This window comes from Macaca nemestrina, chromosome 10 (genome assembly GCF_043159975.1).
Source record: "Macaca nemestrina isolate mMacNem1 chromosome 10, mMacNem.hap1, whole genome shotgun sequence".
Classification (NCBI taxonomy): domain Eukaryota; kingdom Metazoa; phylum Chordata; class Mammalia; order Primates; family Cercopithecidae; genus Macaca; species Macaca nemestrina.
The window spans coordinates 57,701,487-57,720,211 of NC_092134.1; the positions used below are offsets into that span (position 1 = coordinate 57,701,487).

The following is an 18,725-nucleotide window of genomic DNA, read 5'->3' on the forward strand; positions in this document are numbered from 1 at the left end:
GCTGAGGTGGGTGGATCACCTGAGGTCATGAGTTCAAGACCAGCCTGACCAACATGGTGAAACCCTAGTCTCTACTAAAAATACAAAAATTAGCCAGGTGTGGTGGTGCATGCCTGTAATCCCAGCTACTTAGGAGGCTGAGCGGGGAGAATCACTTGAACCCAGGAGGCGGAGGTTGCAGTGAGCCAAGATTGTGCCATTGCATTCCAGCCTGGGCAACAAGAGTGAAACTCCATCTAAAAAAAAATAAAATTCTGCTTAAACTATAATACCAGGATTTAAATCACTTATTTAATTGTTTAGTGTATTCAAACAATTATTGAGCATTTTCTAGTGCCATTATAGACACAGACATTAGAGATACAGCAAGAACAAAACTGAAAAAGTATCTTTTCTTCATTGGAGCTTGTATTAGGTTGGTACGGAGGTAACTGTAGTTCTTGCCTTGGAAAGTAATGGGAAAAACTGCAATTACTTTACACCAACCTAATATTTTAGTTAGGGGAGACAGATAATAAGCAAGTATGGCAGACAGTGATAAGTACTATAAAGAAAAATAAAGTGAGAAAGGGGATAAAATGATGAAGTAAGTACTATTAATATTTTGTACAGGATGTTGAACTGGTATTTGAGCATGAGCCTGAAGGAAGTGAGAGATTAAGCTATGTGAATATCTGATAGAAGAGGGTTCCAGAAAGAGAGAACAAATACAAAGGCTTTATAGAGGGAGTGTGATTGTATTGGAGGAACAAGGAAACCAGCTGATGAGGAACCATTGAAGGTTCTCAGCAGGATAATATGGTCTGATAAATATTTCTAAAGGATCACTGCAGCTGTTGCATAATGAGTAGACTGTAGGAGGCAGGGATATAAGCGGAGAGACCAATAAGTAAGCTACTGCACTATTCCAGGTGAGAGGTGATCAAAGTTTGAAGTAGAACCAATAGAATTTGTTGATGGATTGGATATGGGCTATAAGAGAAAGATGATGTTACTGTTGTCTGAGATGGGAAAGACTTTGGGAGGAGCTGGTTCAGCAGGGGAAAGATCTGTAATTGAGTTCTGGATATGCTAAGTTTGAGATGCCTATTGAACATTGAAATTGAGATGTCAAGTGGGAGGTTAGCATTATAGAGTTCAGGAGAGAGGTTGTGTTCTGAAAATATAGATTTGAGAGTCATCAGTATGTGGATAGTACCTAAGAAATCAATAACTGAATGAAGACAGAGAAGAGAAGAGGTCCTGGGGCTGAGCTCTGCAGCTCCACCGTGATGAGAAGGCCTCTTTCATCTGGAATGCTGCATCCTCTTTCACTGATTCTTTGGCAGAGCTACAAACCTTTTTTTCTCCAGAATAGGGCTCACCGCCTACTCAATCTGCTGAAGGGAGGCACTTTATCCTAGAAAAGCAGAAAGAAAGTGTGGTGAGAAGCAGCCTGATGTGTAATCCTTAGCCGAGGGGATCTGTAAACACCTTTCTAAACTGAATTATGTGGAGTTTCTGTGAGATTTCTGTAGATCAGCCTCAGGGTCTGGAGGCCCCTACAGGATGGTTGAAATGGAAATGAGCTCCCATCCATCTTTTGGAGTCAGAGGGGTCATCCTGTCAGCCAAACCCCTTCATCTATACTTTTCACTGGTAGAATTTTAGAAAACTAAAAATTGTAAATAATAAAAAGGTTTAAAAGTAGCAACAAAACAATAAAAAGAAGAGTTAAAGATAAAATGATACAAAGCACTAGGTTACATAAATGAACCCACTCCCTCCCTGCCACCAAAAAAAAAAAAAAAAAAAAACCACACAGAAGGCAGCAAGCAAACCATGAGGTAAGAACAACTAAGATAAAGGAAAATCTAAAACTAAAGGTCAGAGAGAATAAAAGAATAATCCAAACAAGCTAAAGTGATAGAAAAAGAGAGTAAACAATGATTTCAAAGTTCAGGAGGTTAACTAGTCAATATTGACTAAATTAAAAAAGCAGTAGCACGAGTTCCAAAGATCAACTGAGAGAGTCTCTTGAGCTAAGTCCCAAAAGCCCCAAATAAGTTTTTTCTTCTGTGGCCTGGGATCCACAGGCAGCTGTCCCCTCAGCAGGTTAGGAGGCCTGACTTTGACTCCGCTCCTCTTCTCTCTGATTCTGGTATCTTCTCTCCTGGGTTCAGTTGCAGACAGGCTCCTGTGTCTCCACCACAGGAATGTCTCTGCTAGCCATCTTTCTCAGCTGTGACTCTACCCTCTGGCTGTTACTGATGGAGGAGAGGGAAGCACTTGGCCCAAGTTGGATCAGAGTCTCTTTTTTGAAATCTGGATTTGTTATCAAGACTCACTCATTTAGGGATGGCCTCTTTAATCATAATAATATTAAATAGTTAATATTTGTTGAAGATTTATGTGGTGAACATTGATCTTTATATGTGTTTTCCAATGAAATTTTTAAAGAACCTTATGAAATCAGTATTATTATTGATGAGGAAACAGGCCCGAGAGGTTAAATGACTTTCCCAGTGTCACACAGCCTGTAGATGGTAGAATTAGGATTTAAACTCACCTCTGTCTGACTCTGGAGTCTATTCTTAGCCTCATGTAATAGTGCCTCTTTTGAAGGAAGGAGATGTAAACTTGGAAACTGTGGGATCACCGTCTTTTGTCCACCATGTGAACAGAGAGCAAAGAATGAATTGACATTTAAATATATAGAGTAGCTGCAATGGAATCAATGTTTATGTCCTCCCAAAATTCATATGTTAAAATCGTAACCTTGAGATGATGTTGTTTGAAGGTGGGGCCTCTGAGACATGATTAGGTCATTACAGTGGAGCCCTCCCTAATGGGATAAGTGCCCTTATAAAAGGGACCCCAGAGAAACCCCTTGTCCCTTACCCCATGTGAAATTACAGCAAGAAGGTGGCTATCTGTGAAAAAGTGAGCCCTCACTAGATATCAAATCTGCCTTGACTTGGGACTTCTTAGCCTCCAGAACTGTGAGAAATACGTTACTGTTGTTTATAAGCCACCCAGTCTGTGGTATTTTGTCATAGCAGCCTGAACGGACTAAGATAGAAATCAAGATGAGAAAAGGAAATTCCTAAGCTTCAGCTTTGAGTCTGGGCTCTGTTTCTGCTACCACGCATTGTGAGCCACCCCTGCTTTTCCATAATATATTCCTCCCCAACTTTTTTTTTTTTTTTTTTTTTTTTTTGAGATGGAGTTTCGCCCTTGTTGCCTAGGCTAGAGTGCAATGACGAGATCTTGGCTCACCACAACCTCCGACTCCTGGGTTCAAGCGATTCTCCTGCCTCAGTCTCGTGAGTAGCTGGGATTACAGGCATGTGCCACCATGCCTGGCTAATTTTGTATTTTTAGCAGACAGGGGCTTTCTCCATGTTGGTCAGGCTGGTTTTGAACTCCCGACCTCAGATGATCCACCCGCCTTGGCCTCCCAAAGTGCTGGGATTACAGGCGTGAGCCACCACACCCGGCCGATTTCTCCCTTTTTGTGTTAGACTAATTCAGTTGAATTTCTGAAACTTGCAACCATGAATACTAACTAATATTAGTACTGTTCCTTGATGTGAGTTATGGAGGACCTCAAAGCTCCAAGCTTCCCTTAGAAGCCAGGCTTCTTTTGATTGCTAAAAAGTAGCGGCCTCTTGGATTTGGCTCTCGATCTTTTTTCTCTGCTACCCGCTTTCTAAACTGTAACTTCTTTGAATACAAGGATAATTAACAGGTCTTTTTTTGTGCTCCTAAAGCACTAGATGTTTTGCAAATGCTAGGTCTCAATAAATTCTGTTTAGATAAATTAATTCATATGATACTGTTTATTTATTTCCTTATACAAACATGATGCCTTCCTGAACTTGGGAATGATTAAACAGCTATCTTTCTAGAATGAAAAGCTCACATGTTATATGATTTCATTTATATAAAATATCCAGAATAAGTACATCTTTAGAGACTGAAAACAGAGTCAGGGACGGGAGAGAGGGGAGAATGGAGGAACTGCACAATGGGTCCAGGTTGTATTTCCAGGTGATGAAGATGTTAGAGGTCATGATTATATAAAACGTGAATGTAATAAATTGATCTGAATTGTTCACTTTATAATGATTCACTTGTGTTATGTGAATTTCATCTCAATTATAAAAATATTAACAATAAAAAATTCTATTTTGTGAAAGAAAAAAGGTTACCTTTCATGTAGGTGGTAATCATCTGGGCTTGAGCTTATTGGTTTGAGGACTGTAGGTCAATTCTGGGCATGAGAGGAGGGCACTCCCTGACCATTGTCATATTACAATGATTCCTTCATCTGAAACATAGAGGTCAGAGAACTTTTCACCAGAAGAGCATGGCACAGCAAGGCTTACTTTGTTCTATTCCCACAAGATAATCTATGTGAATTATAACCAAGGATTCGAAGAGAATGAGGCTGTTCTTACAGTATTCATGATGTCTCTGGAAGTTCTATGGGTTTGCTATTTTGTAATATCTCTATTGCCTAGTCAAAGTACACCTCATAGTTCCCGAAGTGGGAAAGGAAAAGTACATGTTTTTGCCACCACTGGAAATCATCTGAGATATAAAATGGGAGGTCAGTTGACCTCAATGAAGGATCCAATTGTGTATTCAATGCTTGAAAATGGCGATCTTCTGTCTATTGGCCCTTCTAGGATGAAGATAGTCTGAAAACTTGCCTGGAAGTTTGACAACAACAGAGGAGAGCTCCTTTATCAACAAAAAGCCAAGAAAGCAATGCAGGTGATGACTTAATGTCATCTTGCATAAAATATAAAGAGACTTTCTAGGAAAACCCTACTTATGGATGCTTGTCTCTTAGAATTGTAAACTTTTCACACATTGAATTATAATAGGAATTATTTATTACTTTTTGAAACTTACGTGGAAAAAGGACCATCCCTGATTTGGGGACCAAAATTCTCCTACAGTTATTCCCTTGTTAGTGTTCTTAGAAATTCCTTATTTACAAAGTTCAGGTGGCTTCTAATTCCTGGCCAAGCTCAGAATTATGAAAGAAAATAATCAAGATGAAGCACAGATTTTTAGATATAGAAAGCATGCAACTTCCTTCTTTTTGGGAAAGGATCCAGAAAATGAGGTTCAGAGAGGTTGACAGACTTTTGCTGGAGCAGAAGAGAAATAATGGCCAGAAACGTCCACTTTGTGGGTCTTGATGCCACAATGTCCCAGTAGACCATGGAGCCCAGAACTTGGGTCTCTTGGTATTCGATTTTTTTGCCTGTTTTAATTGAGAGGAAATGAAAATATTTGAGAGGCTTAATGTCATCTGCACTATTTTAAAAAGCACAATTTTGTGCCCACAATTCAACGATATATTTCATCAGATCATAGACCCATGGAGCTTTGAAATCTTTTCAGTGTTCACCCTAGCCAGTGCTTTGTCTGTAATATTACTTCTCAATGCTGTTTCTTCTAAGAGGTTGTCTGGTCTTTGCTTTAACCTTTGGACGGACAGGAAACTCATCACCTCTTGAAGCAACACATATTATTTACGTGTGTTTGTGCTTATATTCTCTCTCTCTTTCTTTCTGTTTCTCTCTGTAGAGTGCCTATATTTCATAGTCTGCTTATGCATGTATTTCATAGTCCATTTTCTGCAATTGAGATCCTACACATACTTTTCATATTGATACAAAGTCTTAATATGGTTGATATGGTTTGGCTTTGTCCCCACTCAAATCTCATCTTGTGGGAGGAGTCCAGTGGGAGGTCTTTCCTGTGCTATTCTCATGACAGTGAATAAGTCTCACAAGATCTGATGATTTTAAAAAGGGGAGTTTTTCTGCACAAGCCCTCTTCTCTTCTTTAACACCATGTGAGATGTGCCTTTTACCTTCTGCCATAATTGTGAGGCTTTCTCAGCCATGTGGAACTGTGAGTTCTCCATTAAACCTCTTTCCTTTGTAAATTGCCCAGTCTTGGATATGTCTTTATCAGCAGTGTGAAAACAGGCTAATACAATGGTAATTGTAAATGGCTTCATATACGATATAATTTCCCTAATAAAAATTTATACAAACATGACTTAAAAGTTTTTACTCTTATAAGTAGAATTCAATGCTATTTTGGTTTGGGAACGTTTGGTTATTAGATCATAAAGAGTTTAAGATTTAACTTTTACTCTTTGGCTTTAAATGTATACTGCAGAGTAACATTGAATAAATCAAATCTCTCTTCCACCAGACAGTTCTTTTCAGTGTTTTTAAAAAAGGTATCATGTTCCTCTGAAAAAGTGTCTTTTCCAAGGTAAACATCCTCAGCTCTTTCCATCATTCTTTACAAGTCGTGGTTTCCAGACCCTTCACAAGATTGTTTGTTCTCCTCTGGATGGACTCCAATTTGTCAAAGTTCTTTGTAAAGTACGGTGCCAGAATTAATTACTGTAAAAACTATAACCATAATAATAATAACCACCATTTACTGACTGCACACAATGTTCCAGGAACTGTGCTATAGACTTAGCTTTTTTAATCCTCACAAAACCCTCTAATATTGTATGCGTTATTATCTTTATATTTTTAGACAAGAAAACCAGTTTTAATACGTCAGCTGGCTTATCCAAGGTCACACAGAAAGGAAGTGGCAAAGCTAGGACTTAAAACACGCTCTGTGTTCTGAACCATTTTATAATGCTACAGAATTTCCTGGCTATACAAAATTTAGGGCTGAGATATTAAATTTATGTGAGAATACCTTAATATTTCATTATCTTTTCATCCTTATGAAAAGGATGATAGAGCCCAGTTCTTCCAAAACAGGCTTAAAAACACCAATTTATGCATTTGTCAGATATTTTTTGAGTGCCTACTTCATGCCAGGCACAATTTTAGGAGGTAACAATATTGAGATATGCAAAGTAGACAAAGTTCCTTCTTTCATAGAGCTAGCATTCTATTGAGAGAGACAAACATTCTGGAAATAAACAAGTAAATATGGTAATTTCAGATAGTGATAAAGTGACATAAAGAAAATAAGACCAAGTAATGTGCTAGAAAGTGTCAGTGTTAGGTTATCAGGGAGAGACAACGTGAGATTTGGTGACCAAGGGAGGCCTCTTGGAGGAGGTGACCTCTGGTCTTAGACTGAAATGATGAGAAGGAACCAATCATATAAAGATCTTGGGGAAGAACATCTAAGTCTCAGGGAATGGAAAGGGCAAATTTTCTGGCACCAGAATAAGCTTAGTGAACTCAAGAAACCACTCAAGAAACTAAATGTAGAGTAAGTGATAGAAGAGGGGAGAAGGATAACTTCAGAGATACAAGCAGGGAAAGATCACTTGAGGTCCTGTAGTCCATGGCAAGAATTTTGGATTTGTATTTTAGTGTAGTGGGAACCCTATGCCATGTTTTATGCAGGCAAGCGGACTGATCCAAGTAATCTTTTAAAAAGATGACATCGCTACAGTGTAGAGAACGCATTATAAAGGGCAAGGATGAAAGCAGGGGAATTGAGTCAGGAGGCTACAGCAATGGTCTGGTTAGAAATGATGGTGGGTTTGATCAGGTGGCAGCTGATCTAATTGTGACTCATATCAATGGGAAAAAATGGATACGTTCAGAAAAAATGAAAGAAAGGTGGACAGAATTCCTGGTAAATTGAATGGAGTCAGGTAAGAGAGAGAGCAATTGATTTAACACTAGATTTAGAGGTTAGTAAGAGTGCTGTATATAATGTGTGCTAGGTATAGTATACACAGACCATTTACATATATGAAGTGATTTAGTTCTCACAAGACTCCTATGATGTAGCTAGTATTCCTCCCAACTTATCTCTGACGAAGAGACCAAGATTTAGAGATGCTTAATAACTTGCCTTAGGTTATACAGGTAGTAAATCGGGAAGCCAAGATTTGAACCCAGGTGTACCTGACATCAAAAGTAGTGCACATTTTTGTGTGACACAGCATTATCCCTGGAACTCTGATAAAGATTGCATCTTGCCTATAAGGCAAGATGGAATTAAAGAGTCCCACAGCAAAACATCTATGGAGTCACATGTGAGGACACGTTCTATTATCAAGGGGCTTCATTGATGTTGCCTGGCTTCTCTCTGGTTCCTTGAAGGGCTGTTTCAGTTCTGGAACCTCATGTCTAAGGGACGTAAGCACATTAGGTGGAGTCAGAAGTAAATGAAATGATTAAGCCAACGGAGAAAATGACTTCTGAGAAATGATTACAAGATTGCAGCTTAGCTCAGTGATGACTAAAGAGGACATCAGCCTATAAATATTTCAGGGGTGGAAATAGCAGGAAGGGGGGATTTTTCTGCGGAAAGTAGAAAGAAATTGCATGAAGGGACAGGCAGAGAATACAGTTCAGTACCTGAGTCTGCTCTTTATGATGTTGGTGGCTTATGACTTTGCGTCTACATTTTCTCATCTCAAAAAAATAAGCTGTGATTAAATGAAAAACAGGTAGTATCTCACTAGAAAGGCATCAAAATCCAAATAAAACATTCTTTCATGCTTTTAACTTTCATTTGATAAATATTTATCGACCTCTACTTTGCATAAGACACAGGAAAGGGGAGGATTTGGGGCCAAAATGTGGATGTCCATTTGAATATTCTTGTTTTATAATAAAATATACATATTTTTATGAGACAACTATTATAAGGACAATTCCTTCACAGCAGTTGTCTAGCTGGGATCAGAATTATTCATGCACTGAAACGTATCAGCTATTGTCATGTTCTGGAGTCTGGAGAGAAAGGGTAATGCTGGTACCATGCATCCCTATTGCCTGAATACTGCTATACTCTAAAGAATGGGGAGGCTTAAGTTTCAAACACAGGCTAGTGATTTCCTTGCGTTTGCCACAATGTGTGTTTGTCTGCACATTTGTTAGTGAAATAAGAGAACACACTGCTTGATAACACAGGGACAACTGTCCAATACATTGGGTGCATTATCTTTCCATATACAGCATGAAAATTATATCTATCAGGCTGCAAAGTCAGAAAGCCTTAGTTTATCAGCTACATCCGGGCCGCATACAAAGGCTAAAGCCGCTGTGGGAAAGGTTTCTTGAAAAGCACACCTGTCCTTTTCAGACATTTTTGAAGTATCATATTTGTTTTTGGATAATTTTGACCTTCCGCCCTTGATTCTTCAGCACGGTTGGGAGGCTGTCCTGTGGCTTGAGGTTAAAGAGAAATACAAGCGAATGTGTCATCTTAATGGGCTTTGAATGCACTCCCAAATGACACTTTTTTTCTTTTTTCTTTTCAGTCTTGCTTATAAAAGTTACACCTGCAAAAATGGGACTGAATCCAGTGAGGAAGGACATAACATTTTGCTTGAATGTGCAAAAAATTGTCTGTATCCCTGCAGGCTCTGAGCAGCCCAGTGGGTAAATGAGCGTTTGTTTCCTGTTCACCATCTTTGAGTTGAAAATGAGTCACACACTCGTGGAAAGAATAGTACTATCTTCTTTTGTCTAGCTATGCATGCTTTTGTGGTTACTGAATTTGTCTTAATGGGAAGCTTGATTGTTTCTCTGAGGCAAACTATTAGAATTTATTTTTAATCTGGAATAAAAGTACTTTAAATATATTATTTTTGATTCAGAACTGGATTTACAGCCGGTGTATACAATTACAGAAAATTTCTATGGGGCAAAAAAAAAAAAAAAAAAAAAAAAACCTCTCAGGTTTATTAGTCATCTGGAAGCATAAACCGATTCCTAAATGTTTAAACTAATTTACTTTGAGAATGATAATAAGTGTAATTTGTTGAATGTCTACTTTGTACTAGCCATTATGCTATGTATTTTTAATAGATTATTCCTAATCCATATAACATGCCCAAAACGCAGGTATCAATAACCCCTTTTTATAGCAAAGGAGAGCAAGGGTCAGAGAGATTAAGTAACTTGCCAGAAGGCACAGAGCTGATCAGTGAGGGAATTTGCGTTCATCTCTATTTATGTCTAACTTCAGGGCCTGGGCTCCCTCCATTATGACATCCTACCTCTCTGCAAAGAGCATTTGATGACAAATTTGCCTCAATTCTTATTACAAAGAGGTAGGGCAGAAAATAAAAAGACCAACAATAATTTCCTTTTTTCTTTGTAAGAAATTGATTTAATAAAGAAATTGATTTAATAGGCTAGAAAATACTTTTAGTATTCCCTGGATGTGCCAAGAGGCTCAGATGCATTTGGGTACTGGAGTAGTTTCCATGACTCAGGGGACCCTGATTCTAGTTTTGTTTTATCCAGCTCTGCATGGCCTTGATTTTGAGACTCCCAGGTCCCAGATATCTGAGGATTCTGAGGCATATGCTTATGAATTCTTACTCCATTACTGTGTTCTTAAAGAGATGGAGGGATAGCTTATGGATCAGGTTTGCACAAGGATTTCCAGACTGCTGGAAGAAGGAACAAAGACACCAGAACAGATACATTTAATGAAAAAAGTAAAAAGAGAGAGATTTATCATAAGGAAAACATCAGAAAAGTGTCAGCAGAGGCTGTGGTATCTGAAATTATTGCTGGACTATCTGCAATGATAAATCATTATTTCAGATAATCTGACTGAATTGCTGGCATACTAGGGCCCCAAACTAAGAGTCACAGGTTCAGTTATTAAAGTCAGTTTCAGACATTTTATGAATGAGGATTTCCGTTTGAAAACTGGAGGGGGAATCAAGAGGGGCACACTTCTAAGAAACTTACCATTTAAATTCTAGATTTTAATTGAGTCTTATTTATTTATTTACTTACTTACTTACTTACTTACTTACTTACTTACTTACTTACTTAGAGACAGAGTTTCACTCTGTTACCCAGGCCGGGGTGCAGTGACGCAATCTCGGCTCACTGCAACCTCTGCCTCCCGGGTTCAAGCTATTCTCCTGCCCCACCCTCCCAAATAGCTGAGATTATAGGCATGCGCTACCATGCCCGGCTGATTTTTTTCATTTTTAGTAGAGACGGAGTTTTATAATTTTGGCCAGGCTGGTGTTGAACTCCTGACCTCAAGTGATCCACCTGCCTTGGCCTCCCAAAGTGCTGGGATTACAGGCATGAGCCACTGTGCCCAGCCCATTGAGTCTTATTTTTGCCTTTCTTTCTGCTTTACGAGCTGTTTCATGTTCACACAAGGGGCCTTGTGGAGCCACCGAGGACGTGGGGCAAATGTCTGTTTGTAGAATTGTGGAAGAACAGCATCTCCAGTCTAAGTACATATATCTCTGATTTTGATTGGTTCATTATGGATATTAATTTGGATTACAGACATTTTTATTAACTAATTATAGAACATTAAAGCAAAAGAAAACCACATATGATAGTCAAGGCACATTTCTCAAAGAAAGCTGTTCATGACCATGTCATACTGCGGCAAGCTATGCCTGATGTGTACGTTACCTAGCAATTTGGCTTTCTCACATCTATCACCCCTGTGTTACTCCAGGTGCAAATTGGAGAGAACTTCCCTTTACCTGTTCTTCTATCTTTATAACTTGGCATTCACTTGCCCTGGCTTCCATATCTGATTAAGGAGCAGACACCAGGCGAGCACAGCAAGCTGATGCAATGGGTAGAGCTGCTGCTCACCAGGAAATGAAAGAATTCCTTTCCGTAACTAACAGACAAGGGAAGGGCCATGCTCAGCTGGTCCTAGCCCATTCCTGTGTGGCTGGTCACACCCTCCTTGCAGATGGCAAGGCCTACTCTCTTCCTCATCTGCCACATCTACCTTTCCTTGAGAGGCACTTCTAAAGATACTTGTGTAGTGTTCCTTGGCCACACCAGCCTTCCATGACCTTTTACTTCCCTGGTTTCTCCAGTATGTTTTGCCAGGTTCTGTTCTCTGTGAACACCTACCTGATCACTTTGAAGGTTGTCTCGTTAGAATGCATCCAGTTACCATATCAGAAAACACAATTTAAACTGGCTCATGCCATAAAGAAGATTTATGGGCTCACATAACTGGAAATTCAGAAGTATATACGTGTCAGGATTGGTTTGATCTAGTCACACAATTGCATCACCAAGGACTTGGTTTCTGTCCTTTTCTCTGATACTCAGAGGTGAGTGATGCAGCTTTGTGCCAAAGCTGCTATGCTCTTGTCCCAACATGGCTGCCAACGACTCCCAGGTCTACACCCATTGCCCAAAAAACCAGTTACTATTTGCGCCAAAACGTCAGGCAAACCCTCCTGCCTTGCAGCCCAAATATTTGTCTTGGGCCAGATGGTAAAAATACTCTGATTTTGTTAGGCCCTAAGAGCATGCTTTATGTTTAGAGCCAGCCTGGGAGTCAGCATCCCCTGTGCTCTTGGTTTGCCTCAATGACAAAAATGTAGGTAAGAAAGGGGGTCTGGGTGCTGGCAAGTCAACCTCAAGGTCCATTTAATTAGTCAAGTGTAATCATTTGCCTGTCCTATCCTGTAGGTTCCAAACTCTCCATCTCTAGGATTAATTTCAGCCCTGTTGGGGTACATAAGAAGATGTGTCTTTACATTAAGTTTGGGTCTTGTTGAAAGTGGTTTGGTTTCTGTTGCCACACACTGATTCTCATACAGGAATCTGCTTCCTGGTGACACTCATCCCTCATCTCCTTATCTGCGTTTCTTAGACTTCTCTATAACATGACTCTGATAACTTCCTGCCTACTACCTGGATCTCCTGGAGGGCTGGGGGACTGAGTTTAAAATACAAGAATCAATTCTTAAGGAGACAAGATTTTTAAAAATTCAGTTTTCTGGGAATGGTTAGAAATTGAGATGTTACAAAGGAGAATATATTCCAAAATCACACTGGACTGACAGAGGTATGCTAGAGCCAGCTCATACTGGCTTATGAGAGCTGATCATTGAATTTTCAAGACTTTGTGAGCTGGTTGTTAAACACAGCCCTTATTGAATGTTATGACATATAAATTTAGAATTAAGCAAATTGTTTAAGGTAAAGTTAATAAAGACTCCAAACTCATCATTTCCTAATTATTTTGCTATATTTTACTATATGCTCTTGACTATTTTCATCTATTGTATGTCTATGGTAGAAGTAATATACGAGGGTATGCTACCATACAACCCTTTTCAACCCTGCATTCTGTCACATCATGTTGGTAATATTTCCATGAAGTATTTACACCGTAGATCTTGGTAGACACTATAAATCAGAGCTTTTTCCTCATAAAATATTTACTAGCACACCCCTGGCTGGTTTTTAAAATGTAAAATGAGAATGATAATGGTAAGTGCATTTTTAGCTTTGTATGAGGTCATAATGATGTAATTCATATAAGGAGTCTGGCTCAAGGCAAATCAGTCAATGAAACTTGGTTATGACTATGTCCTTCTCTGCCTTATTAATAAGAGTATATTAAATAGCATATCATCTTAGGGCAATGTAAAATATCATATCATATCAGGGCAATCCTTAGAAGTATAAAGTAATATTACATTGTGCTATTGGTACATTTCTAGGAAGAGATGAAGCCTTGTGGGGCATGGCATAGAATGATGTTATTACTTGACCTTACATGTGACAAATGTGCCTCGCCCTCCAGCCCCCAGACTCTGGGAAGATCCTGGTCTCACACCAACTTGCTCAGGGTTTTCTGCTGAGCCGTCATCTGCCTCTTCCTTTCTCTCCTGTTTTCCTCTTCCACTGTTCGCTTCCAACACTTGCTAGGGGTGGCCTCTGCCTTGGTCTTCAGAGATCATTAGTACCTCAATGATCTCTGAAGACCAAGGCAGAGGCCACCCTTAGCCTTTTGTCTTTTACTTCCCTTTTTGAGAGTGAACTGCCACCTCTCTGGTACCAATATGGTTCCTGCTTTTATACCACAATACCACAGTTTATCTCTGTGCCACCTGATGCCATTCCTACTTTTCATCTTTGTATCTTTCTTTTCTTGGCTTCATTTTTCTATTTCCTTTTCTGTCCCCATTGCCTTAAAGATGCCTCTTTCAAAGCAAAAACCATTTTGAAAAACCACTTCCCTTCTGCTTGGCCACTGACTCATTTGAAACTCTTACTGTATGCAGAACACATGTACTTGATACATATTCAGAATGAAGAAGCAGTTTGTGCAAAGAGTTACGATATAGAGATATAAGAGCATATAAGAGCTATAGAAGAAAAAGAGGTTACATCTCACAACGGGTAGTGAGGGGAAGGCACAAAAGGTCAAGAATAACCCAACTTATTTGTGGTTTTGGAACTTTTCTGGGTGCTTGGCAATGTTGATGGAAAGATAACTGGAATTTTAGTTCATATAATGCCCTATGTGTCCCAAATTATTTCTTGGACATCTAATTTCTTTAACTGTATTGTATTGTAATTTCATTAAGGGCAGAGATAATTCTGTCAAATCAACCCCACTTTACTCCTAAGGAGCACATGTGTTTAAAGGCAGCTCAGTGCCTCATTGATAAAAAGTTTGCATCAAATGCTTATTGAACAAAAGAATAAATAATCCAGGACCTAAGCTGAAGTTCATATAGCCTCTATTGAAAAAAACTTTAATTATATTTTTACAGATTCATAGAAATTCAGGAGTGAAAAGTATCTTAAGAGTTATTTGGTCTAGTAATTCCCAAATCTGGAGATATATTACAATTGAATAGGGGTGTGTTGGGATGGGTTATTTTTAGAATGTAGACTCCTGACCTCTTCCCCAGACCAACTGAATTAGAATCTGTGTGTTTTGTGAACTAGAATCTGTGTGTTTTGGAAAGTGTGGTCTAGCGTTTACCAGGCACTGCTGCTTCTGCTGGGCTGTCAGGTTTGGGCCCCCAAATGATGCAGTCAGAACTGCATCTAGTGTCTGACAATTGATTTTTTTCTCCATGAGACTGTAATAACACCTTTGCAAACACGATATGCTGTCTGGGTGTCCCTGAGTCTCCAGAAATCTGGGATTTTGTTTACTCTTAGTGGCCAAGGGAAATGACTTGTGCCCCCTCCTCACATTTATGTGAGTCCCTGAAGGGAGTGGTGTTTGTCTGAATCTTTCTATGCTTGAACCTTTTCCTTCTAACTCTCCAAGCTCTAATTATCCCGCAAGTTTGCAAGGCTGTCCTCTTTCTCCCATTCTGCCTCTCACTACTAACAAAAAAACCACTAGAAACGGCGCTTATAAAAGTTTGGGGAAAATTATCTAACAAGTACGTATTGAGAATCATTCTGTGCCAGGCAATGAGTGGACAATAAATGTAAGCTCCTCACAATCCAAAAACAAGACAAAGCAAACAAACATGATCCTTACCATCATAAAGTGTAGAGTCAATTGGCTGATGCAGATATTATTAACCCAATCGTTACTGAAAATATGTATAAAACCTCAGCTGATGCAGATGAAGTGTCCAGAGTTGTTATAAAAGGGAGATACACGGGGCAATGAAAATAATAGTAAGAATTGACCTATTTGGCACTTTAAAAATGGCTTCCTCAAAGAAGTGATAACCTAAAAGCTATCTACAGGAAAAGCACGTGAAAAGTTTTGTGACAGGGAGGGCAGGAACCAAAAAGAGACTTGTATGATGTGCCTCAGAGAGAAAGTAGAAATGTGGTACCGATGGGGCTGGTGAGGAGGATGCGCCTGCAAAAGAGACTGGAAAGACTGGAGGCAATTTGAGATGGGACAGCTGCACAAGAGCCAAGCAGGGAGAGAATTCAAGGAGGAGCTGATCAATAAGCCAAATGCTTGAGGGTCAAATAAATAAAGTGAGCTCTGAATAATTCCTATTGGATTTAGTGTCTTCAGCTCATTAATAACCTACAGAGCCAGGGCTGTTTTCGATGGTGTGGTGAAGAGGAAAGTCAGATTGAAGCAGGTTGTGAGATGAATGTGTAGGGAGAACATGGAAAAAGAAAAAATAACATAGTGCTTTTGAGATCCTTAACTGTGAAGCAGAGGAGGAAGATAAAGGGATGGCGGGGAAAGAGTGAAGTTGAAGGAACTTTTTAAAGATTGAAGTGTGTGCTTTTTTTTGTTGTTGTTGAGACAAAGTCTCACTGTGTCATCCAGGCTGGGGTGCAGTGGCGTGATCTCGGCTCACTGCAACCTTCTTCTACCAGGTTCAAGTGATTCTCCTGCCTCAGCCCCCTGAGTAGCGGGGACTACAGGTGTGTGCCACCACGCCTGGCTAATTTTTTGTAATTTTGGTAGAAACGGGGTTTCACCATATTAGCCAGGATGGTCTCAATCTCCTGACCTTGTGATCTGCCTGCCCTTGGCCTCCCAAAGTGCTTAGCTCCTATTTGAAAGCTAACAGAGGCCGGGCGCGGTGGCTCAAGCCTGTAATCCCAGTACTTTGGGAGGCCGAGGCGGGTGGATCACGAAGTCAGGAGATCGAGACCATCCTGGCTAACATGGTGAAACCCCGTCTCTACTAAAAATACAAAAAACTAGCCGGGCGTGGTGGCGGGCGCCTGTAGTCCCAGCTACTCGGAGGCTGAGGTAGGAGAATGGCGTAAACCCGGGAGGCGGAGCTTGCAGTGAGCCGAGATCGCGCCACTGCACTCCAGCCTGGGTGACAGAGCGAGACTCCGTCTCAAAAAAAAAAAAAAAAAAAAAAAAAAGAAAGCTAACAGAAAGGACCCAAATGGGAAATATTAAATATACAAAAAGGAGGAATAGTCAACACTAATATTACTGCAATGACAGAGCAGATGGACGGGTTGGCTTTAGAGAGCAAGCAGACAGAGCAGACAGCATCTTCACTGTAGAGTAGTGGAGGAGGTGATCGTGGGAGCAGACAAGTACGTATGCAGCCCAACCCAGCACACACCTTAAACCTCAGGATGGGACTGCTCTGTCCTAGAGCCTACCAGCCCCTGCTGCCATGGGGAACTTCTTGTGGCCAACTTTCTTTCCAGTTCCTACCTATTGGTATGCTGCTCATAAACACCACAGCCCTTCTTCTTTCACACTCACTTCTGTTTGTCTTTCTCTTCCTCCATTCTTCTCCCATCTCCCTTCACTTCTTTCTTCTCACCCCTTTCTTTCCTCTTCTCACCCCTTTCTTTTCAGTTATTGGACCACAAGTCCCTTTTTTCCATGCTTCCCAGTAAGATTCAAAATCCCTCCCAACATGTACCATGTAGAGAAATGTAGTACCCTCTATATTTAGCCCCAGTCCTTCAAATGGTGCCCAGCAAGCCCAACCATTTTCCACCAAAATGTCCAAGGTCCAAGATCATTTTTTATCTAAACAGAGCTGAGCCGTGCCTTTCCCCAAGAAGGCAAAACTTCCTCTTTTCTTCTATTTATTTTAATAAAATTTATCCTTCCCAGTGTACTCACCTTATAGAGCTGCTGTAATGATAAGACAAAATATTTAAGTTGTGCAGTAAATCACTTCCAGTTTTCAAATAGCATAATCAAATCATTTTGCTACATCATCCTCTCATAAATTATGCTAAAACAACAAGAAAAATGATCAAAAAAGTAGAAATTCCATTTTTAATAAAACTAAGAGACCGCTAAAACCCTGAACCACAATATACAAAAGTATACAGTAGATGGAAAAGTGATGATATGCAGTATCTGATTGACTTTCAGTATCTGCATTTAGTTATGTAAAGACTGAAAGCTTTTCTTTAAGCTATGGATCTATATTTTATTTACATCAATAAAACTAACAGGCCTATTTAAATGGTTTTTCCAAAATAAGGGTTAGTCTGTTCAGATATAAAGCCAAACTTTCTTGTCTTATGAGCTAGAAAATCTCTTGCTTTTTTAGTGATGGTAGCTTTTTATGGCAAGCAATCTTCAAGGTTTCTAAAAATATATCAGGGTTTGGTTTTAAAAAACAGGGGCCCTATTTTTTCTAAATATGTTGGATAATTCCCCCTGCAGAATGAGTAATCCACAAGGTCATAACTCTGTCTTTGGTTTATTTCTTACTAGGAGAATGGAAATGTTCCTGATGTCAAATATAGCATCCACAGACAATCAGATATTACATGGTTACCTTTTGGCTTAAGTAAAGTAATTCAAGGGAAACATGGGCTTGAGAACCCCAAGATTCTGTATGACTTTTTCATCGCTAGTGCCATTGGACATTTTTAGCCCAGGCATCATACTTCTGTGGGACTTTTCACTGAGCTCATAACATAGTGGGGAAGTGCCAATATATAGGACATTTAGGAATTGTCCATGAAGGGAGTTTAATTGGTCTTGCCTGGGGTAATACAAGTCAGAGCAAGATGTTCTTACTACTACATAATGAATATCGATACAGGAAGATGAATGATAAGTGGTTCCACCCTTCACCCCACAACCCTGTGCTTTCCATAAAGAAGATAAAGCCCACGTCCAGATACTCAGAACAGGGAGAGCGGCACGTCCGCTCTTCTTTTTGCTTTGTTTCTATATTAATAGTGATAAAAGAAGTTGAAGAATAGTTTTCCCTCACAGAGTTCCCTCCTGAACGATAAACACGTGGACAAAATTCTTTCTGATCTGTACCAAGCCTCCCTGATCACCCTCAGAGGGAGCTCCGCATGGGAACATTTGCAGAATATTTGATAACTAACTGTGCTGTGGTTTGCAGATATGTGGTGCGTATCCAAGCAAGAAAATTTAGCCTTTGCACTCTGGGAATTGACTGACCTAATTAGTAGATTCAGACCTTTCATCATGAGAAAACAATTTACGCCTCTCTCAGCCCCATTTATGGTTAATGGGACAAATGAGAATACAGGAGATTGAGGTAA

The 18,725-nt window shown here is 39.7% G+C and overlaps 1 protein-coding gene and 1 long non-coding RNA gene across 19 annotated transcripts in view; one reads left to right on the top strand and one right to left on the bottom strand.

Moving 5' to 3' along the window:
* The window catches only part of LOC105473335 (KRR1 small subunit processome component homolog), a 443,099-nt gene that overhangs the window by 276,740 nt on the left and 147,634 nt on the right, over nt 1–18,725 (top strand). Inside the window, exon 1 of one of the 17 annotated variants that reach the window (XM_071071422.1) lies at nt 4,744–4,761. The exons of 15 other annotated variants lie outside the window; for them this stretch is intronic. The gene's annotated coding sequence lies outside the window, so the exon portion shown is untranslated. Of the gene's footprint in view, nt 1–4,743; nt 4,762–9,379; nt 9,396–18,725 lie in introns of those variants that run through there. One more of the 17 variants, XM_071071424.1, reaches the window with a different exon arrangement.
* The window catches only part of LOC105473336 (uncharacterized), a 126,290-nt gene that overhangs the window by 34,847 nt on the left and 72,718 nt on the right, over nt 1–18,725 (bottom strand). For both annotated transcript variants that reach the window (XR_011609027.1, XR_011609028.1), the window contains exons 4-6: nt 4,194–4,312; nt 2,549–2,641; nt 1,339–1,399 (exon numbers count right to left, since the gene is read on the bottom strand). This is a non-coding gene — a long non-coding RNA (uncharacterized lncRNA). The remainder of the gene's footprint in view (nt 1–1,338; nt 1,400–2,548; nt 2,642–4,193; nt 4,313–18,725) is intronic.